The sequence below is a fragment of the Rousettus aegyptiacus genome, unplaced genomic scaffold (genome assembly GCF_014176215.1).
Source record: "Rousettus aegyptiacus isolate mRouAeg1 unplaced genomic scaffold, mRouAeg1.p scaffold_m13_p_10, whole genome shotgun sequence".
In the NCBI taxonomy this organism is placed as follows: domain Eukaryota; kingdom Metazoa; phylum Chordata; class Mammalia; order Chiroptera; family Pteropodidae; genus Rousettus; species Rousettus aegyptiacus.
The window spans coordinates 67920953-67945020 of NW_023416285.1; the positions used below are offsets into that span (position 1 = coordinate 67920953).

Sequence of the window (24068 nt, forward strand, 5' to 3'; positions counted from 1 at the left end):
CAGTGCAGGATTCACTTTAGCAGTGCTCTGGTGCCTGCTGAGTCTGCCCTATGGATATGTCATTTGTGGAAGTGGTTGGCTGGTACTCTGTTGTGCTCTGGAACTGGCCACTGGGTGTGTTGGTTCTGGGGCCTTTTAGTAGGTGCAGGACAACGTCAGCCACTGCCTGTGTTCTGTACGGGGCCACTTGCCTATGAGCTACAGAGTGATATGCAGATGGTTGCCACTAGTCCTGGGCTTAAGACTGCTTAGCAAGAGATATGGAACATATTCAGGTCAGATGCTATGTTTTAGGATTTTTAAACCTTTGAGAAATTTTAAGAAAATTCACAGCATGAGTCAAGATAGGCCATTTGTATGGAAAAGCCAATGGAAGCAGCTTGGGTAGGCCTGCAAGTTGGGTGGAGGGGGGCCTCAGGGAATCATCAGGGCAGGACAAATGATGTTAATTAGGTTGATGGAGACTCAGACTTGGCATCTACCTGCAAGTGTAGGCTGGATTGGGGGACAGTTTAACAAAGGAACAATGGCTTCTGCCAGTATTCAGTCTGCTGTCCCTCTAGCTTTACTCCAAAGCTACACAATTCAGTTTCTCCGTGTACATCCCTAGTGCCTTTTGAGCTTCTTCCCCAGCACTGGAGCTCAGAGTAAATCTATCAGTGAGTAAGTCTCTGTGTGAGGGAGCCCTTTAAGAAGATGGCTGGGCTCTAGTCACTCTCAGTCTCACTCAGCCAAAATCTCCGCTGGTCTTCACAGCCAGAAGATGTGGAGACTTTTCTTACAGGCACTAGAACCCTTGGCCAGGGAGGGTGGCATAGGGCTGGGACCCCTCACTCATCAGAGGGACCTTTGCAGCCAAGATAGACCTTTCAGTTTTTAACTGCCACAGGTAGGTGTTGGAACAGCCTGTTCTGTGTCTCTCTCCCTCCCACTAGTCTTGCCAAGATTTCTTTTGTGTAACCTTTGTTATAGGACATTTGTTTGTCTAAACTTCAGGTGATTCTCAATGGTGATTGTTTTGTAATTTAGTTGTAATTTTGATGTCATTAGAGGAGGACACCACATCATTTATCTAGTGTGCTATCTTGACTGAAACTTATCAATATTGATTTTTTTTAAACAGTCTAAGGTAGAAATTTTATTTCCTACTGCTTATTAAAAATAAGAGGAACCTGACATTATTTTATAGCCCAAATGAAGGATAGCTTATTCATTAAATGTGTCTTCCCAATTGCAAAATTCATCACAAGTAATGAGATATAGTACAGGTACACAGTAATAATGATAGTTGAAGATGGAAAAAAGGTTAAGGATCATGGCTATAGTACTATTTAAGAAATGGCTAGGATCTACTATTTGATTTTTACCCTACTGTGCTGGCCACTATATCAAAAGGCATTCAAACAATTGCTTTCTTTTAGGCTCTAGCTAATATCCTTTGAGTCTTTTCAAATTTGCATGCTGTATTGCAAAAAGCAAATCTTACAAGATGTTCAGTTAAATTGTACTATAAATGCAAAGGAAGTAGCAGCCCTAGGCTCTCTATCTTAGGAAAATTCTTAAAACTTCTTGAAATATTAATGTAAAAGTTTACTAAATTAAAAGTTCAAGTATAGCCCAGGTTCAGTTGGATCTATTAAAATAGTCTATGGTTTAGGGTAGTTTATCAGATTGATATGTCTATTGGCAGAGTTTACATAATGTCATGTAGAGCACATACATGAGGAGTTAAGTAAAGAAATCATTCAGTCCTTTAGTATCTTTTATCTTTTAGATGTGGCAGGAGTAGTGGTGAAGAAAAGCCAGGCAAGTGAGAATCTATTCCTTATTTTACAGAGATTTGGGATAAGATCTCTAAATTACCATGTAGGTGATATTTATAACACAGAGACTTTATAAAAAAGAGCTTTGGTTGTCAAAGAGATATTTTTGTTATCCTGGGATATATACATAAAACATTCCAGGACTTTCAGTAAAAATTGTCTGCAAAGCGTTCAATCAATTATACCAGCCACTTTTTCAGAACTTTTCTTGATCAATCATGCTCATGATACTAGAAAAAGAGGAGAGAACCTATCTATATAGTAGGAGTGGAATTTCTGTTAAGAGATTTGCTGGCCCCAAATTTTGAACTACTACATTTTTCTAATATTTTTCCTATGAGTTCAAGAATCTATTTCTTATGGTAGTATTTTATTTATTTAAATCTTTTATGCCTCTTCTGGTTGACAAGGACAAAATCAATCCAACGTATTTGAGCTTGAGCCAGTCATTGTCAGGCGAGACTAATGGCCTATCTGAGATGATTTTTAAGAAACAGATTTGGAACAACCAAAGTTTTACTAATATCATCAGTTGTATTCAATACTACTTAGGTGTAACAACTCTCCACAGTACAAACAATGACAGATATGTTTTCAGGTTAGATGAGATGACACACTCCTTTTGGTGCTTGCATTAACCTTCCCTCCTTTAGTTTATTTTATATACATGTGTTTTTATAAGAACATATTTAACATGTTTTAATGATTTTCAAAGTATCTATTGTTAATAATTTTCTTCTGAAATCCCAAACTTACAGAAAATTAGAAACCCAGTACAAATAATGATTAATTCTCCTGAACTCTTCATAAGTTACTGATTTGATTTGCTATCATTCCTAGGTACTTTAGTGTTTACACCGTATAAACAAGGACATTCTCCCACATAATTATGATACCATCATCAAAACCAAGAAAACATCTTTGATACAGTTGGAGAAACCTCAAATTTCATTCAAGTTTTGCTAGTTGTACCAGATACATTCTTTATAGCAAAAGGATCCAGCTCAAAATAACATCACATTTTGATGTTTTGTCTCTTTTCATTTCTTCAGTTTGGAACATTTCCATATTTTTTTCTTTTGACTTTCATAACTTTGCCACTTTTGAAGTTATTTTGTACAATGTTCACTCAATATGCATTCATCTGATGTTTCCTCATGATTTCATTCAGATTAGACATCTTTGTCAGGAAACCTAAGAAGAAATATTTTCTTCTTTTCATTGTACCCTTTTGGATTGAAAGTGTTAAATACTTTGTGGGAGGGCATTTTGGTACTATCTTGTTCCTCAGAAATCTGTTGCTTAATTTAATTTTATCTATATAAACTAAAGAGTTTCTATTTTATTTTTGTGCTCAGATTGTTCCCAGTTTGGCAAACAGTAGCTCACTTAAGCTGGCTTCTCTGTTCTTTGGATATGACTCATTATTTGAGCACTTCCTTATGTTAGGTTTTCTTTTAAATTTTATACCAGCATTATTGAAGCATGATTGAAAAATAAGTTGTATATATTTAAGGTGTACAATGTAATGATTTAGTATACATGCTCATTGTGAAGTGATTACCACAGTCAAGCTATTAACATATCCATTACATCATAGTTAATATTTTTAAATTTTTAAATTTTTTCTTTATTGTGTTGAGACTTAGGTTCTCTTCTCTTAACAAATTTCAAATACACAATACATTATCTTTGACTATAGTCACCATTCTGTATAGTAGCTACTCAGAACTTAATCATGTTAAAACTGAAAGTCTATACCTTTTGACCAATATCTCTGCATTTCCTCCACCTTCAGGCTCTCTTTTATGCTCTGTTTCTATGGATTCAATTTTTTTAGAGGTCACATATAAGTGAGATCATGCAGTGTTTCTCTTTCTGTGTCTGACTTATTTCACTTAGCATAATGCCCTCCAGGTTTATCTCTGTTGTTGTAAATGACAGGATTTCCTTCTTTTTTTTTTAACGGATGAATAATATTCTATTGAGTGTATGCATATACACACACACACACATATATGTTTTTATGTTATGTATACATAAAACATTTATATGTATTACATATGTATATTTTATATATAAATATATAAATAAAAATATATATAGATATCTATGAATGGATAAAAATTATGTATGTATACACACATATATAGCAAATTTTCTTTATTCATTTATCCATTGATGGACACTTAGGTTGTTTTAATGTCTTGGTTATTATAAATAATGTTCCTGTTAACATGGGGGTACAGATATCCCTTTGAGATTCTAATTTCATTTCCTTTTGTTATATACCCAAAAGTAGAACAGTTGGGTCTTATGGTAGTTCTATTTTTAATCTTTTGAGGATCTTCCATAAAATTTTCCATAATGGCTGTACTAGATTACATTCCCACCAACAGTGTAAGAGTTCCCTTTTCTCTACACCCTGCCAACACTTACCTTTTGACTTTTTGATAATAACCATCATAACAAATTTGAGGTGATAATATCATTGTAGTTTTATTTTACATTTCCTTGATGATTAGTGGTGCTGAACACTTTTTCATATTGCATATTGGCCATTCGTATATCTCTTTAAAAAAAACATATATTTAAGTCTTTTGGACATTTTTCAAATTCGGTTATTTGTTTTTTAGCTATTACGTTGTATGAGTTTCATATATATTTTGGATATTAACCCCATAATGAATATTTGTAGCTAATCTTGTACTTTCTCTATCTCAGAGCTAGAATCTGCTCTTTCTCTAGGTGGCTTCATTCCTTTTAGTGGAGAATGGTGGAAGCTGAGACCCAACAGTCAGTGTACTGATTACTTTTGAAATGTCACTGCTTTCAGGCCTTACAGCGGATATATCTAGGAAATATTGATTTGAATAACACATACACACATACACGCATTCATATCAATAGTTTTCTCTCTAAATAATGAAAACTCAAAACCATAAGGTTCATTCTAGTATTCTTCTTTTGCATAGGTGTCTTTTCATCTCTGATTCTGAGAAAACTTCTTCCTGGGTCCTCCTTGGAAATATATTATCCTTAATGTACCAATCTCTTATCTTCCTTTCCAACTCCTCCCCCACACAGATGCCCTTCTTACCGTGTTTCAATTCTAACTCCCCCTATGTGGATATCTTCTTTAAAAAGCTTTCTTCTTAAGAGAACAATAATGAAAACTGTATTTGAAATGCTGAAAATCAGGTAGTGCTCATCTCTTTATAGAGTCACCAAAAGATTAAATATTATCATCTACTATATTTAACCTATTATTTTGTTTATAAAAATTTGATCTCTACTTAAGATTTTTTACACCACATATATTTGCCCCATTCACATCTCTTAGATGATTAATCTATCATAGATAATACTACAATTAGTATGATTGCATTTTGTAAACTTTTTTTTTTGATTGTCATATTGAGTTCACTTTGTATACTTGTGTATCTGATGTGTTTCCAGCAATGAAAAAAAGGACAATTGGTAATAGAAATGAAAGATACTATAAGGAATATTCCATGACCTCAAGCAACTTACGATCTACTTAGACTAAGAGTAATTCCAAGGGAGAAACACTGCAGCGCAGCATATAAACTTCACTGAATTACATAGTTAGTTGGTAAGTATAGTGTAAATTCAAAGAATAGTATGACTCATGGGCTTGAGCAGTTGACATTTTTAATAAAATTTGTGACACTTCAGTTGGCTCTGGAGGATAGGATTTGGACAGCTAAAGGGATGGGAAAAAAAGAAGAAGAGAATATCAGGAAAATCACTGAAGCAGAATTAGCAATGGCACATGCAGGATGAAAAGGAATTTATTCTGATATAAACAGTAAGTTGAAATGTCATAGGAGATTAGATTGGTAACTAAAATATGATACTATTTCCCAAGCCTTGGAACCTATCATGTAAGAAATGTGGACTTATCCCTAGTCAGAATAACCACAGAAAGGTCTTGAATAACACTGACATGATGAAAATGATGTTTTAGAAAATTTAATCTACAGGATGTTTACAGTGTGGATGAACGGTGGGGAAAAAAATTAACAGTTAAAAATGAGCTGTAAGTGTCTGGAGCCTAAAATTGAGCTATGATACTAAGAATTAAAAGAATGTGGAACTAGTTTGAGCTCTTTCCAGGGACAACTGAGAACACAGTGAAACAAAGCCAAAAAAAAAAGTTGACAGTTATAAGTGGCTACGGAAGATAGGCAATATGAGGGGGTGATGCATTCTCTGAAAGAAACATTAAAATCTAATATTTTACACCTGCCATTGAATTTGAAACACTTTAATTTCATTGTTTAGTAATTATTTTGTTTCATGATGTCTACAAAAATCTACAAAATGCCCCCCAAAAAACCAAAACAGAGAGGAAAATTTAAAAAAAAAAAGAATTAAAAAGAAAAAAGTGACAAATGGTTAGAAACATACACTTGTGAGAAAGTATCTCTATATGCAGTGTAGTAGTTACCTCAATAAGTTACGCAGCCTTCTTTACCAGCCATAGTCCTAGAAGCAAAGGAGAGATTTAAAGTATTTTTAATAAGTGGTACTGGGAAGCAGGAGTGAGTTGGAGACCAACTGGTAACCACAGATATATATATATTAGGTAGGGAGTGCTTTGGTTAAACATTGCTATGGTTATGGCTGTGTATAAGCAAAAACAACAGAAAAGAAGCAACCAGCGTAGAACTGCATGTATTTGTTTTAAAAAATATACAAAAATATTACTGTTGAGAGAAATTTCCAGAAAACATCTGCTAGCTTTGCAGGTATTCGGCCAAGTTACCAATTTTCTTGGCATTTTTAAAACATCATATCTAGGTGTACATAGACAAAAAAGTACTTTATGCTCTCAGAATGCATCAGAGACTATGTAAAACCTACATATCAAGGCATAAACTTGATTTTGAAATATGATTCATATAGCTGAGAATACATTCTGCTCTTGGAACAACAACAACAACAACAACAACAACAGCAACAATACCAAAACACAAAAGAATCTATATGATGGGCCATATGTTCTTTGGTAGTTACAGAAATGGAATATAAAATGAGGACCAGATAGGTTTCCACTTCCTGCTTTTCGGTTTTGCACATTAGATGTTGGAACAGAAAGAGTATATGCCAGAAAAGATTTCAGGGGTGAAAGTCTGCTCCCACTTTATTCCTTTGAGATCTTCCTCTATCTTCACTGGAACTAAAAACGCCTGAGCTTTGCATTTAGTATATTTTGGAATCTTAAAAGTATCACTGAACCAAATAATTAGATCAGATTTAACTGAGATGCAGTATTTTAAAGCTCTAGGATAATCTTTATATCTTTCCTCCTTGTAATGTTCTAAATGTATTTAATGTAGAGCTAATCTTTTCATGAATACAAGTGGCCTGAAACACATATACTGCTTGAGTTAGTGTATTAAAATATCTTAAAATGTAAATGCTGCTACAAGACTTTTTTTCACTTTGAGAAATCAGGGTGGGAGGAGAGAGGTGTGGTAAAGAAAGTCAACAAGTGACATTTTTGTTTCCCAAATGTAATTAGCAGTCTCTTTTCCTTGCCACCTATGAATAAGCCATTTTTTTCTGTTTGAACATTGCTGCAATTCTACTCTCTTCTGCCCCCAATCCTGGCTAATTTCTACAGTTCCCTTCGATCTTGGTATACAGGTGAGTGGCCTTGGGACGTTTTCCCTCTTCATTAAGTCTTGGAGGCTAACCCTACCAATTTCTTTTTCTCGATTCATCTTTTATAACTTTTATATTTCAAATTTTAATTGCCTAATAAAGTTTCTGTATCTTTCACTAGACTTTATGTCTTTGTGGGAGATCATTATGTTTTGCTTACTATTGCAGTCTTTACCCAGAGGTTATAAAGGGGGGAATCTGCAGATTTTTTCTTTTTGGCTTTCGAGTTATTTTTTAAAACTAAGCCAAAGTTTAAAATATTAAGCTACTTTGCTTTTAATAAAACAAGCTTTTCAGTTGCTTTTGAAGAAAATAAGTATCAGAAGTTCTAGTACATTGAACCATCTCTCGAAGTCTAATTCCAAGATAAATAACCTTACTCACATATATCATTTCTCATTTTCCCACAAAGGGAGGGCTGTTTTAATGGAGATAATATATTTTGAATTAAAAAAAAATCAGTCTTCTTTTCATGGTTTGAAACTAAACAAATTACTTATTTGAGGATGTAGACTAGTTTCTTCATAGTAATCAAGGCATCTTTTTAACTTTTTTGAGGTAAAGATAATGTGATAATGTTCTCTGCGATGTCGAGTAAGACATTTTATAGAGAAGCTGAGTAATCATCATAGGAAATTAAGAAATATAATTTTATGGATAATTTATCTAGAAATGACACTAATTTTTCTTTGAAATATTGAATAACTGTATTTTGGGGTTGCATTTAGATGTCTGAATTAGGACAGTGCATTAGATAATGTTTTTCATGGACATGTGTCAATGTGATTTTCGTCTCTTAATTATTTTCAAAATCTATTGCTTTTAGAAAAATAGTAAAGACAATAAAGTTTGTTGTTTATCATTGCTTGATACTGGAGATTAAATGAATAGAATACAATTCATTTTTTTAAGCTTATTATCTTTTATTGTTCTGCTTTGTGGTGAATGTTAAATTAAATATTACTAATGTCTTATGTAATTCACTTTCCCTGGGTCGCCTGATATGAAATGTCTGCTGTCACCAGACCAGTTTCCAAGCTATTCTCTAAAAATACCATGCTTATTCCTTCTTCCTAGTATTGACATGTTGCCTCTAACTAAAACTATGTCATATCTCCCCTTAAGTTTCCTACATCTTACTTATCATCCCAGGTCTAACATAAAGTTCTCTTTTTCACACAGACCTTTTTGATAAAAAGTATTTATATTAGAAAACGTATAGATGTTGGAGTTGGTCAAACCTGGTTTTGAACCACAATCTGCTTACTTATGTGACTGTGTAGACATTTAGCTTCCCCATAAAATTGTAAAAAGTGGTGTTATTTTATGAGAACAAATTTATAGCATTTAAACATCTGAAGAAGCATAAAGTGTCAACAGATATTTTTCAACAGAATTTAATGAACCAAGGATTATAAACTAATAACTCATAAGATGCATATGCCTCAGAGATGTATCTGTTTGATTTTCATGATATTTCGAAATGTTCGAATTAGTTTCCAACCTTAAAAACAATAGAGATTTTACATAAACATCTAGATTCTCATTTCTGTTTAAAATATTAGAACATCTGAGAACACAGAGCCTCCATTCCTAAATGGCAGTAATCACAGACACTAAGTATGCAGCTTTTCTGAGAGAACATGCCTCAGTTTGGCTCCGTATCCATCCACCTGCCCTTTGCACTTACTCGCTTGGCCTTCTGGGATCTGATAATCATTTGTATTATAATTCTGGAGTTATCCATTTATTTTTGTATTTGAAAATATTCTATCTTTCATTTTTATCTGTGTGTATCTTATTCTATGATATGCATGTTATATATTTTATATTTGTCACTCTTTATATTATATAAATATATATACATCATACATATACATATACATAGGCTTCTAGAGTGCAGACAAGAATTTTTTTTTAAATTTACCAAAATCTCTACTGGCTTCTAATAGTTATACCACATTTTGAGGTAAGAAATACTAGTTAAATTGGATTATGAGGTGAAAAGATGTAGTTGTATCAGTGGAATTCATAACACTTTATGTGTTATTAGTATTCCTTTCATTTTTCTTTCTTATGTCTTCTGCTCTTTCCACACCAGGATTGGTTTTACAGGGCCTTTCTTCTGTTCACTGAAACTTTCATACTGCATACATTCTGAAAACTCTTTTGTTTTGATCAGTTTTTACTTCTGTAGCTCTCCCGCTGGGAAATTCTACTCCTCTTTGTTTAATTTAGCTGTTACATAAATATATTGAAATGCTCCACTATTTTAGTTCCTACTGTGAAAATATTTTGTGAGCAGCAGTATTAAAACACTTTTTTTTTCTCCAGCCTTATAGTTCATATAAATTTGAAAGCAACAAAATAATGTACGAAGCTTATCCAGTACACCTCCTCGTAACTCCACTGGGGCTTAGAAAAGAAAATGGTGTGCCCACAGTTCACCTCAAGGTAGAAGAACCTCCATTAGGACCTAGCACTCATGACTCCAATTAAAACTGATGTTTAAATTTTAAATAAAAATTTAGCTTTTGTGACGTTTATAAACCAAATAAAATGGATACCACTGAAATAGTTATGTCCTCCATCTCACAATCCAAATCAACAACTTTTGTACTTACTAAACTTAATATGTGAGATAACTTTTTTCTCTTAAGAGCCATATGGAGTTGTGTTATTATCCTCATTTTATAACAGGAAAATGTGAGGTCTAGAATGATTAGATAAGTTGTTGAGAGCTAGATAGCTAGAGATGGCAAAGGTAAGATTTTTGACTCCTGCAGTCAGACTTAAGCTTTTGTACCCTTAGTCATTAGGCCATCTGCCTTGTCTTCATGTGCTTATCTCCCCTATTCTGTTCTTTGTTTGTTGTGCCTGTGTATAAGAATTGGTATAATGTTGACAAAGTTTTCAATCTTTCTACCTGTGATTGCTTAAAGTTTAATTTTTAAAGTTGAAAATTTTTATTTTCATTACAGGGTTCTTACAAACTATATCTCTATTGTTCCAGCTACTTCTATTTCTATTGGCCATTTCACGTAATCTGTGAAATTCTGAAGTTATTCTTGTTGTGATGTCCTTCCACTGCAAATATCCCTTATTGATCCTTGCCCCTTAAAAACAAATAAAAATAAACAAACACTTCACCTATGATAATTTTGGACAAGTAAAAAACAATCTTAATAACTTTGCCTCAAGACTTTCCTCAAATATTCAAAAAATCTTTTTTTCCTTAGGATTAGTTTTTTCTTCAACTGTTAAGTTTGCCTTTCCTACCTAAACAGTGTCTGTTGGGATGAAAAATTGTGCACTTATGATTCAAGGGAGAATTTTGTCGAACATTTTAATGTCTGTCTTTTTTTATTTTCTTTCTTTTTTTTCCTTTTTTTTTTTTTTAAGCTATATTCAGTGCTGGATAAAACATTATGGTTAGAGACTAAAGGATTGAAAATTGGAGTTTGCAGTTGAAAAGTAGAATATTTAAAGAACAAAGCAAATACTTAGGTCCACAGAAGGCAACCCTGAGCAGTGAAAATCAGTGTCTCGGTCCAGTGCTGAGCTAAGGTGAGTGTGTGAAGTGAAGCATGTTGAGCCAGGTGATGCTAGTGGGTGATCTTGGAAGAAAATCTTGTCCAGTCCTGATCACATGGTCACACCTTGTGCTTTCATTCCACAATGATTGGTAGGAACTTGGATGAAGCATATAATTCATACTTGGAGCTATTTTTTAATAGAATATTTTATTTTTTCTGATAAGCCAGACTTAACCATGGATATTTTAAAACTGTAAAAAAGTATGAAGAAAAATATTGTCACCCCGTCACCCAGAGAAATCTATTGTAAATAGTTAATTATCTATTTCTCTGGGTCCATGTATTTAAGTGTCTAAATACCTGTCTGTTGCCTCTGTAGTATACAAATTCAACAAATTTAGTATCAGATTGTCTATGTAATTTAATCTTTTTTTATTCACTTAACTCATAAATCAGAAACACAATATACATGATTAGTTTGCCATAGGTTTAATATTCAAAAGTATGTTTTAATGCCTTTGCCATGTTTTCTTCTGTGATGAATAGCATATACTGTTATTCTCCTGTTACACTCTTCTTTCATCATTTTAAATTAGGAATAAGCGTTGAACATTCTTATACAGAAATCTTTGATATTTTTAATAATAAAGTCAATATCTAATTATTTTTGGAAGTAATTTTTTGTTAATTTCTTTAGAAATCAATCCCAGATCTACGCTTTATAGCTTAAGTATATGAGCTTTAAAAAAAACCAACATTTTTTTTCTTATGACAAAAGTAAAACACATTATTATAAAAACTCTAAAAAGTACAAATTGACAAAATGAAAAATAAAATATAATCAGATAACTAGATTTCACTCAAACTCTTGATGTTTCATAATGATTTCTTATTAAACTGTTACTATGGTTTATATCACTGAACTATAGAACATCACTATTTTTCCAAGTCATTAATTTTTTCCAAACACTTCTTTTAATGTTTTATAATTCCTTCTTAAGAATATATTGTTAGTTTAATGACTGCATTTTATTGAATATACAAGTTTTTTCCAATAAAAATTCTGTTACAAAAATCTCTTGCTACATGTCACCAGATGTTGTTTCTGATACTATCTTCCACTTCTTCATTTCTTTCACATATATGTCTGAGTGACTGCTATGTGTTAAGGCACTGTGCTGACACATGGAAAATAGCCACTAACATCATGAAACTTATAATGTAGGACAACGCTATCCATTAGGACTTTCTGCATTGATAGAAACTTCTTCCTTGTTAAATGCAGTTATTCTAACTAATTTCACTAGCCAAATATTGTTAGTATCTTGGATAGAGCAAGTGTAGAATTTACCTATTTGTATGTTGACTTGTACTGTCAGAACTTTCAAAGAATATGTACTAAGGTGTCCTTTCACATATTCTGTAAAGATAAATGCCTTGTATTATTTTATTGGAGATGTTTAACTAAATTCAGTAATACTTTTGAAAAATTCAGTGTATTATTTTTATAATCTTTTATAAAAATTAAATATATTAGGTAATCAGTTACCTAAAGTAGATGTTGATACTTGTTGATTCATATATCAATATAGGTTGTACTATATTTGGTCCAAATTATTAAGAGAAACTAACAGGTAGTCTTATTTAAAAATAATAACCCTACGTTTTAATCACTATATCTTGCTTCTTTGATTTATATTGTCAAAAATAGTTTTAAAGAAGCAAAGTTTTCTTGAATTATCTATAAGTGAGACGTTTGATTCTTTTGTTTTTTAATTTTTTAATTCCACTTATGTGAAAATCTATAGTTATATAGAATTTGTAGCAAACTTAGATTCTAGAATTGAAATGGAAAACATTTAAATTCATAATTTGTAAATAACAGGATCAATTGAATTAAAATATATCATTAATAACACTTCTATGGATGTATCTTTTTCTATAACTCTGGCTCTTGTAATTATAGTAATGTTTTACATATCCCTCAAATGAGTAACTATACATTTAAAATAATTGAGGAAATGGGGAAAAGTGATAATAAAATACAATTAATAAAATAAACCTAACTATATTACAAATGAATAATATAACCATGCTGAAGAAAAGAGGGAAGAAAATAACTGAAATTACTGTGGAAAATAGAATCTTAACTGGTTTCTTTATGACTTAAAACAAAAGTTGTACGTAAATGTTGTATGTGAATTAGTAAGTTTTTCTAACAGGATTGGGTTAACAAAGCATGTATTTATACACAAGTTTATATATAAATAAACATATGGATTTACATATATGTATATACTAGAATTTTTATTTATATACTAGATTTGATAAATAAATAGATTTTAGATAATGAGAACTGGGTTCCTCTTTGTTGCAAATTGAAGTATACATAAAGAAAGGTGGAAAGGCTAAAATGAATTCTGTGGTTTTGAATTGGAATCAGAAGTAGCAATGTAAATTCATAGTTTTAATGTATATATAAATAGATAGAAAATATAGTCTACTTATTCATAACAGCTATGATCTATGAAGTCCCCAGAAATGCTGAGCTAGAGAAAACAAACCATTACTCCTAAGGGAAATACAGGATTAGGTTGCTGTGAGCCTCTGTTCGCAATGTTTTCATCAACAGATCAATATATAGCCTTGTTTTAGGTTTACAACCAAAGCACTGTAACTCATCACTGAATTAATTTTAACATGTGTTTTCTACATAAGGCATGTTACAGCATTCTTGCACTTAAAAACACTACATGACAATTTAGTATTACCCTTGGAAGCCATTTTAAAGAGTGAAATAACCAACGAAAAACACAAAAATGAAAAAAAAAAAAACCATGGCACTAAATAGCCAACAGGACATATGTTACACAATGAAAGCTGAAACAAGAAGGGAGAAGCATTACCTTGTTTGATCTTAGTTGAAAATATATGTGGTGGGCGACTAAATTTTTTGCTGCCCTGCACATGTCTGAAAATGACTACTAAAGTGCTAGAATTGTTGACTTGGGAGTTACAGATAAATTATAACAAGTAAGTTTATCATGAATATAATCAGATCAGCCGCAAGTGTGTGGGTTCATATGCATACATATATAACCTAGCTATGTTTGCTGAGAGGTTCAGAAGCAATGATGCTCCATTAATGAGTATACCTAGCATCTGAATGTTGGTCCCCAAACACCATTTTCCAATAGAAAGAAAACAGGGCTCCTTACAGACTGATTTCAGGATAGGAAAGGAATAATATAAAATGATTCTGTAACATCTGTGGTTCCAGAAAGTAGGAAAATGCTAGGAATGTTTTTTTTTTTTTTTTTTTTTTTTTTAAGTAGTAGCTTGTCAAAAGAACTTAGGAAACAACCTAAATGATCCTCTAATGGCCAGCACTGGAACAAATAGAGCAACAAAATAAATAATTGATAGTACTGTATTTTAACACACAGAATAAAAGAAACTATCCACAAATTCTTACTGATATTAGTAAGTAAATATATAAGTAAACAAATACAGGAGGTGAGATAGCTCTTCCTCACAGTAGAATGTTAATGAATAAATGTAGAAGAAAATAGAGAAGTAGAGAATCACCATTAGCAAACACTGCAGTAATACATGTCGCAGACAAAATCCTCTGAATTTAGGAGAGAGAGGAAAAACGGGATTTGCATAGTCTCAAATATATCCTCAAGATACTTGTCAACTACAAAAAGAAATTCATGGAAAAACCTGGCTAACACCAACCTAATGAAATAATCAAGGTAAACATCACTAATAACATTGATAGATATTATTAACCTCTTGGTATGATACACTGAAAAAGTCACAACATTTTTTTTGTGGTATTCCTACCAAAAAAATGCATAACCTCATTCTAGTGTTTTGAAATTATTGGACAACTGCAAAACTTTCACCACTTCTATTCAACATAATGTTAGAGGTCCTAGTCAGAACAATAAGGCAAGAAAAAGAAAAGGCATCCAAATTGGAAAAGAAGTAAAAGTGTCTTGTTGCAGATGACATGATCTAATATATAGAAAACCCTAGAGACTCCACCAAAAACAATTAGCACTAATAAATTTAGAAACATTACAGGATTCAAAATCATACAAAAATCAGTTGCATTTCTATATACTAATATCTAATTATCTCAAAAAATAAAATCTCATTTACAATATCATCAAAAACAATAAAATACTTAGGATATATTTAACTAAGGAGTTGAAAGACCTATACATTAAAAACTATGACACAATGATGAAAGAAAGAAGACATAGCTACATGGAAATATATCTTACACTCTCCATAGATTGTAAGAAATGATACTATTATTAAACTACCCATAATGTCCAAAGCTATCAATAGAATCAGTGCAATCTCTATCAAAATCTCGATGGGATTTTTTTTTGCAGAAACAGAGAAAGCAGTCTTAAAATTTGTATGGAGCCATGAAAGACCCCAAATAGCCAACATATCTGAGAAAGAACAAAGCCGAAGACATCATACTTTCTGATTTTGAATTATAAAAGAACAACAACAAAAAAAAACTATAATAATCAAGAAGTATAGTTCTGGCATTAAAAACAGACACATAGAGTAATGGAACAGAATTGAGAGCCCAGAAGTAAATCCACATGTGTATGATCAATATTTGACAAGAGTGGTGGCGGTGAAAGAGTACAAACTTCCAGTGATAAGATGAATAAATTCTAAAGTACTGTACAGCATGGTGACTATAGTTAGCAGTACTGTATTGTATGCTTGGAAATTGCTGAGAATAGATCTTAAATGTTCTCCCTACATTCACAAAAATGTTAATTATGTGAGGTGATGGTTATGTTAACTCGCCTTATTGTGGTAATCATTTAGCAATATATATGTGTATCAAATCATCACTTTCTACCCCTTAAACACACATAGTGTTACATGTCAATTATATGTAACTAAAGCTGGAAAAAAAGGAATTGTTTTCTTATTAGAATACAAATGGATTTGTATTGAATTGCGAAGCTAGTGTTTCTGGGCCATCTGCCTTCTTAAATCCTGTCATTGGCCCAAACATCTCTAATGGCAGCTCTGCTGCCCTCTATGCCTATATTTCTAAATAATTTATATTACTTTTTTCTTTATGCCTCTGTCGCCTAACTCATAATTTTTTTCATCAACATTGTAACAAAACATTGTTGAACAAAATGATGTTATTTAAGGACCTTCTGTATTTTCATTTTTATACAAGCTACCTCAATCATTTTGGAAAGTAGCTAATCAGTCTAATAATGCATATCGAAAGCATCCTATGTGCTAAAAAGCATATCAGTGACAAACTAAGAGTCTCTGCTATGGAGGAACTTATATTCAAGTGAGGATAGGTAGAAGAAAAGGAGAATAGAAAAACCGTTAGTAATAAAATAAGTTTTTTTGGTAGTTATTTTTTAATGAATTTTTATTTTTCACTTATAGCAGGCAGACAATTTATATTAGTTTCAAGTGTGCAACATAATGATTAGACATTTATATAATTTATGAAGTGATCACCTGATAAATCTAGTACCCACTAGACAACATGCAGTTATTATGATATTATTGACTATTCATTATGCTATATTTTACATCCCCATGACTATTTCGTAACTACTAATTTGTACTTCTTAATCCCTTCCCCTTTTTCACCCACTTTCCAACCCTCCTCCCATCTAACCACCATCAAATCATTCTCTGTATCTATGAGTTTGTTTCTGTTTTGTTTGTTTGTTTATTTTGTTCTTTAGGTAATACATGTAAGTGAAATTATATGGCATTTGCCTTTCTGTGTCTGAGTTATGCCATTTAGCATAATATTCTTTAGGTTCATCCATGTTATTGCAGGTGGCAAGATTTCATTTCATTTTATGGCTAAGTAATATTCCATTGTATATATGTACCACCTTTTCTTTATCCATTCATATATTGATGCACATTCGGGTTGTCCCCATATCTGGGCTATTGTAAATAATGCAGCAGTAAACATATGGATTCACATGACCCTTTGAGGTAGTGTTTTGGGTTTATTCAGATAAATACCCAGAAGTAGGATTACTGGGTCTTTCTTTGTCTCTTAGGATAGCCTTAATTTTAAAGTCTGTTTTGTCTAGTGTTAGTACTGCTATCTTAGCTTTATGTTTTTTGTTTTCTTTCCATTTTCATGAAATATCTTCTTCCATCCCTTTACTTTCAGTATGTGTGTGTCTTTGGATCTGAGATGAGTGAGTCTGTTGTAGGAGGCATTCATAAAGGTCTTTTTTCTTATCCATTCAGCAACCCTATCTTTTGATTGGAAAATTTAATCCATTTACATTTAAAGTAATTATTGATAAATATATAGTTATTGCCATTTTATTAATGATTATATATATATATTTATATTTTTCTCTTTTTTCTTAAAGAAGTCTCTCTAACATTTTTTATAATGCTGGTTTGGTGATGATGAACTTCTTTAGCTTTCCTTGCCTGAGAAGCTCTCTATTTATTTTTCTATTCTAAATCATAGCTTTGCTGAGTAGAGTAATCTTGGCTGTAGGTCCTTGCTTTTCATCACTTTGAATATTTCATGCCAATTCCTTCTGGCCTGCAAAGTTTCTGTTGAGAAATTATATGACAGTTTTATGGGAGCCCCCTTGTAGGTAACTAGGTTGAAAACTCCCCTATGTCATAATCTAGGCTTATGCTCATTTTGCTTACAGTGCCAAGAACTTTGCTGAGAATAATTAAGACTAATAAACTGAACAAACTGAAAAATAAGAACAGCTGATTTAATCTTTTAGCTTTGATGATAGAACAAAATCTAGGGAAAAGCTGATGGCACAAGGGGCATAGCTGTAATGCTAAGTTAGGCAGAGTATGTTTAAATATACCTAGTATGTGTCTATGTATATTACTATTACTCTGCCTAACACACACACACATAGTTGACCTTTGAACAACACAGGTTTGAACTGCGTGGGTTCACTTATATGTGATTTTCTTTAAAATAAATATAGTCAGCTCTCTGTATCCCTGAGTTTTACATCCATGGATTCAACTAACTGCTAATGAAAAACAAAATTTGTGGATACAGTGGGCTGCACGTATGCATTCTTCTACACCATTTTATATAAGGGACTTGAAGATCTGTGGATTTTGGTATCCATGGGGGAGTCCTGGAACTAATCTCCTTCTTGATACAGAGGACTGACTTGTTAAGTTTTTAGGGAGTTAAAAGTTACTGTGTTTTTGGTTTTTCAACTGCGCTGGGTCTGCACTCCTAACACCCGTGTTTTTCAATGGTCAACTGTACACACACACACACAAAGAATTTTGAGGGCATAAAATTTTGGATAATATCATTTTTATAAAATAAAAACTTTTAATACTTGTTTATTTTTTATCCAATTTTCCCCTCTATGTAACTGTGTAAGTGCTCAACATGTCTTCATTTAATGAATGAAGAAGAAATTGACTTTGAAGCATTATAGGAAAATAGGATGTTCACTCTAGATAAATCTAGATAAAAGCTAAATACTAATCACGTTAGGGCATAATATAGCTTTTCACTGTGTGATAGTGCTTTCATGAATAGTATAAGTTTTCTTATAAATTATAGATGTACAAAAAGCAACAAGGCAACTTCTTTCACTAAGTTATACCTACTTAATTTAGATCTTGCATGATCATTAGGTTTTGATGTATTGACTTAAAAATAAATTAATTAAAAGCCAATCTAAGCATGTCTAATAACAATGAAAAATTGAAAAAATAGGTCATGTTAGATACTCAGTAATTAAAATGAGCTGACTTTGATTGTTTGCCAGTTTTGAAATACCAACTTTCAGAACCTTATAAATTGTGAAGTAACACAACTCTGGCACTAATTGGGCTTTCCAGGAACCCTAATAAGGTTGCATGTTCTTTACTTAGTATTGTCTCTTACCACTTTCTCCTCAGAAGGAGGCTGGAATGAAGGTGACTCAACCTGGCTTCTCGTGCCCCTTTCAATAGTAATCACTGTGAACTACCCAGATAACAAGGACCCTCCGCCTTCAGAAAAATCTGTAGAGAATTCATCTTTGCTAAAAGCAGCTGCAAATCTTTCAATGCAATGACTACCCTCTCTGTATATTAGGTGAACCTTGGCCAGAACTCTCCCTCATTGAGCTTGGGGACATGTAGCTGGTGACTCAAGGAGGCAACTGACAGAAAAAATAGAGTCATCTCATCTACACTGGTTGAGAAAAGTTCATAAACTTTTTCTCTACCATTATAGGAAGACGGGTAGTTATAACCTCATCCTTTCACATATTTGTGATTTTTTCAACTTTGAGTTATTTCTTAAAGTTTAATTTAATCAGGTACATTTGTGTAAAAACATTACTGTTAATAGAGTAGTATATGGTGATTTTTCTCTGGGTAATATAGCCCATACCTTTTGCTTTTTCTGTTTCTTGAAGCCTAACACCAATTTTCTAATTAAATTTTTAGGAATCTGAATCTTGAACTTTCTGAGGAGAGCATCTGAATTTCAGAGATCCTACGAGGTAATAAGAAAATATGAGAAAGGCCTATACTGCCCAGATTAGAATTTCACTGTGAGTGTCAATTTTAGATAACTTTAAGAATCCTCCCTTTTTTATGAAAGAAAATTATAAGCTGAAGTTCTGATAGGACATTTGTAAAAAATAAAATTGACAGTAAAACCATTTTAAAAGTTTTATATACTCTTAAGCATTCTATTTATTATTCAGAATTAGTTCAATAACAGAAAGTATAAGAAAGATGCCAGTCTAAATAGACAAATGTTTCCAAAATAAGATACTGCCTTTCAGCAGAAAATGTTTTACTTGATGGGCTAACGACAGTCTTAACAAAGTAAACAGTTGGATGAAAAAGAGAAAGTGTGTTTTTCTCAGCAAACATTTTGGAGAGAGAAGCATTTATTGCAAGTACTACATGCTTAGAAAAAATCTTTCCTTTTGGCCAGGTGAGACCACCACGTGTTTTAAAATGTCATCTGCCATTTCAGTGTTAAGAGCGCCCCCTGGTGTGATTGTATAATATGTTTCTGAGACATTTGGACATTGTTTTTAAAATATCATTTTGCTATTAGATGATGAATGACAATTTTTAAAATGCTAGGTTGGCTTGGTCAGTATGATGTGTAACTAGAAATATGAATAATTTTTTTCTTGCTCTTATCTATGGTTATATAGTAGTCAGTGGTCAGCTTAAAAGTAGAATCAGGGAATATCCCCAAACTTGTTAAATTCAAGTTGATAAACAATAATATATCATTTAGTAAATGTGAAATTATATACTGATATAGAATTTTACATGATAATCAAATTCTGTGATGGTAATAACTTCATTAAGTGAAAAATTGCTTTCTTTTTTGATAAACTCATGGGCACTTTAATAATTAAATATGAAAATTCAGACACTACATTTTCTTTTTGAAATATTCATGGTGTGAAAAATATTAATCCAGGTTTTGGTATTTTCTTACAACCCAGCAGCCCCCCTAGAGCAACAAAACTTGCTCGGGTAAACATAATTCTTCCCTGAATCATAAATAGAGCTCTCGTCTATCCCCTCAAATCACTGCCACCCACGTAAATTCTCATTCAGAACTGGCAGTAAAGTACCTATTTTAAAACTGTCATTTTTCCTTGCATTTAATTTTTACTCCTTTGGGAATAATTAAACCATCCTTGCAAAGTGAAAGTGTGCATAATGTTTTAACTACATTTCTGTAAATTTGATAATTGCAATTATATTTCCCTTCTACTATCTCTTCTCCAGACTAAATTATCTTGATGGTTTCTCATAGGTTCTGTGTTCTAAACTTCATCATTTGCAGGGTTCTAAAACAGAACTGTTTGTGGTAGACTGCTTTTACTTTCTTTTTTTCCTGTATGTTCCCTCTTATTTAATTCGGTAGCCTTAACATCAGCACAGTATTTATGTTAAGTCCTGGCTAGATGAAAGGATATCTTCTAAAATGTAGAATACAAAAAAATGAGAACAAAAAAATGCGAGTTTGCTACCATTATAAGTCTGCGTATGAATCCTGGTTCTTATATTTACTAGCACCATGATCTTGGATGAGTCACTGACTGACCCTCTCAGCTCCTCAATCTCTTCTCCTGTAAAAGGGGAATACAAATCACTACTTCACAGGATATTGTTAATTCATCCTTTATTTACTATATATTTAAGACTTACAGTATGCCATATTTGGGGCCGAGTTCTTCATGAGCATTTACTTTTCGCAACAATTTTGTGAACTAGATGCTAATATTTCTATATTTTTTATGAGGCTTAGAGCGGCTAAGAAACTGACAGGTACAAAAAGCCAAAATTCTAATTGAGGTCTTTCTGACTTAAAGTGAGCTCATAACCACTATGCTATGTATTTGTTTTAATCATACTTGTTTCTGCTAATTTGATTTCATTGTTCATAAAGTCAAATAATCTCCCAATGTATGAACATGGAGAAAAACTCTTTTGAAAAAGAGGAGGTGAATCTTTAATATGGATGATCTTATCTGGAAACCAGAATACGGTGGACATTTATTCTTCTATACAATTTTTTCAAACCAGGCAGTGCATTAAGAGATTCCTTATTATTAGCATGTTTGAGCTGATAATGGCAGTGACAAGGATTATTGGGTTGGTGAACCCTTAGGCCCCTTTATGTATAAAGGCAGAATAATAGAATGCTAATTTTAGAAACTGTTGCATGCTTCCAGTTCACCATATTTTTGGACCTGGCAATATAATCTATTCCTGCATGCTATGCTATTTTATTTAAGTATAATAATTATTTGCTCTTTGAAGCCTGCATCATTTTCCTTAATGGTTTAAGATTTCTTTCCTGACATTTTATTTATCTGATTTTATTCTTCAATTGCTACAGAGGCCAATGTAATAAGTTTTTCATTTTGTTACATCATTTTATAGTCTACTAAGTAACTCATCATGGAAACATGGTATGAATAGGCATATTCTTTGCTTAATAAAATCTGATGTTTCATGTTATCTTGGTCCTTGAGATTTACTCTAGGAAGTAGCCTGTTCAACTATGATTGAAGAGCACATTGAATGGCACTTGGCTCACTGGCTTCAGTTTCAGTGGCTTAGTATACGTTTTCTGGTCGAGGTCGTCTCGTGTTATGCTTGGGCCAGATATATAGGCATTAATATGAACAAATGTGTATATTATTGTATCTTACTAAGGTAGCACATTGCCCTAAACATGCAATATCATTAGGAAAGTTTGCTCAGTCATCATTACTGAATCTATAAGTGAGTAAAGAAATGGGAGTCATCTTTGTTTTGTACATTCATTTCTGTCTCTCCTACCTGCCCACCACAGACTCATGTACAGACAGACAGACAGGCAGACACCATTTCTTGAATGTATTCTTTAACTTTGACTTATTTAATATCTGTGGAATCAGTCTCTATTTTTCCAAATCTTCTGATAGTCTTTTGAGTTTGGCCCTATTTTTCACTTGAACAATTAGAATAGTCTCCTGTTACCTGTCTCCAATAGATTGTCTCCAGTGGGACCAGGATAATTTTCTAAAGCATAGAGCTAGTAACAACTTAAAATTATTTAGTGTCTCATTGTTCAAAAACACCCTTTCGTTCTTGCTTACCTCTCTTCTAATTTGTCTCACTACCATTGTCCTCAACCTTTCAAATCTATGCTTTGTGCCACTGAAAAAATAATAAATCCTAGAATGATTTTTACTTTCTTTCCCTTCCTGTGCCTTTCTGTAGTAATGCTTTATGCCACTAACAGCCTTCTGTACTTTATTCGGTAAGCTCCATTTTCTCCTTCTATGACAATCCTTACCTAGCTAAACTCCCACTCTAAAAGCCCTCACCCAATCTGAGTTAAGTGCCTCATCAGTGGACCACTGCAATACTCTATGCTCTGTTATGTTATTGCAAAGTTCAGGCTACAGTGGGCAGCTTGAAGAAGGCAAGTATTATGTTATATTGCTCTATGTATCATATTACCAGATGTATAGAAAATGCTCAGGAAAACTTTATGAAGCCCATGAAGAGGCTGAATGAAAAATAGATACTATATTAGGATTCCTGTGATACCCATGCCTCAATTAGACTTTAAAACTTATAGATCAAAATGCCTGATTTCAGTCAGGCATTACTGGGCAGGATGGTGAAGTAACCATTAGTTGACATCGTATACTCTCTCATTGATATTGACTCTCTTGTATTTACATTTTCATTTACATTGACACTCCCATCATATACTCAGTATCCTTCCGTGACAGATTTATTGTGACTTTCTCAATATTTATTCTCCACTACTTATTTGGGGAGTCTCAATATTGTTACAGTCAGTAGATAGATAGATAGATAGATAGATAGATAGATAGATAGATAGATAGACAGACAATGAGAGAGAGAGAGAGAGAGAGAGAGAGAGCACACAAGAATATAAGCTCCCTATTTTCTCACCCTTCTTGTTGCTATGGGAGACAATCTTCCATAATTCTGTCTAGTGAAATATAAAGAAAATCTGATGGAATTTCTGGAGTCTGCTTTCTTGATAACGATATTGCCTCATCTTCCTTCTGGCCCTTTCTTATTCTTGGAAGTTACATATGATGACTGGAACTGGAACAGCCATGTTGTAGCATTAAAAGGCCAGGATTATTACTGAGATTTTAGCCATGGTATCCTTGAACTTCCAAATTGATACTAGTAATTTCCTTCACTTGGACTTTTTATTATGAGAAAATTTTCCCATCTGTTTAAGCCATTGCTGTTTGGGTTTTCTGTTGCATCAAATGACTTAGTTCCCTAACCAATACTTATTAGTATTACAGTTAAATTGAATGCTTTAGAAGTTAATGGTATAACTTTTTCACCTCTCTACCTACACTTGTATTTGTTAACTTAACAACCATATATTTAGACCATTGTCACCATGTACTATTCTAAACCCTAAGGTATATGGACTGGAACACTA

General features: G+C 32.7%; 1 protein-coding gene across 2 annotated transcripts in view; it reads left to right on the top strand.

Annotated features, from left to right (window-relative positions):
• The window catches only part of LOC107519004 (cytochrome c oxidase subunit 7B2, mitochondrial), a 114024-nt gene that overhangs the window by 36027 nt on the left and 53929 nt on the right, over window positions 1-24068 (top strand). The window contains exons 2-3 of one of the 2 annotated variants that reach the window (XM_016161199.2): window positions 10920-11084; window positions 19544-19650. The gene's annotated coding sequence lies outside the window, so the exon portion shown is untranslated. Of the gene's footprint in view, window positions 1-9412; window positions 11085-19543; window positions 19651-24068 lie in introns of those variants that run through there. The other variant, XM_036227965.1, reaches the window with a different exon arrangement.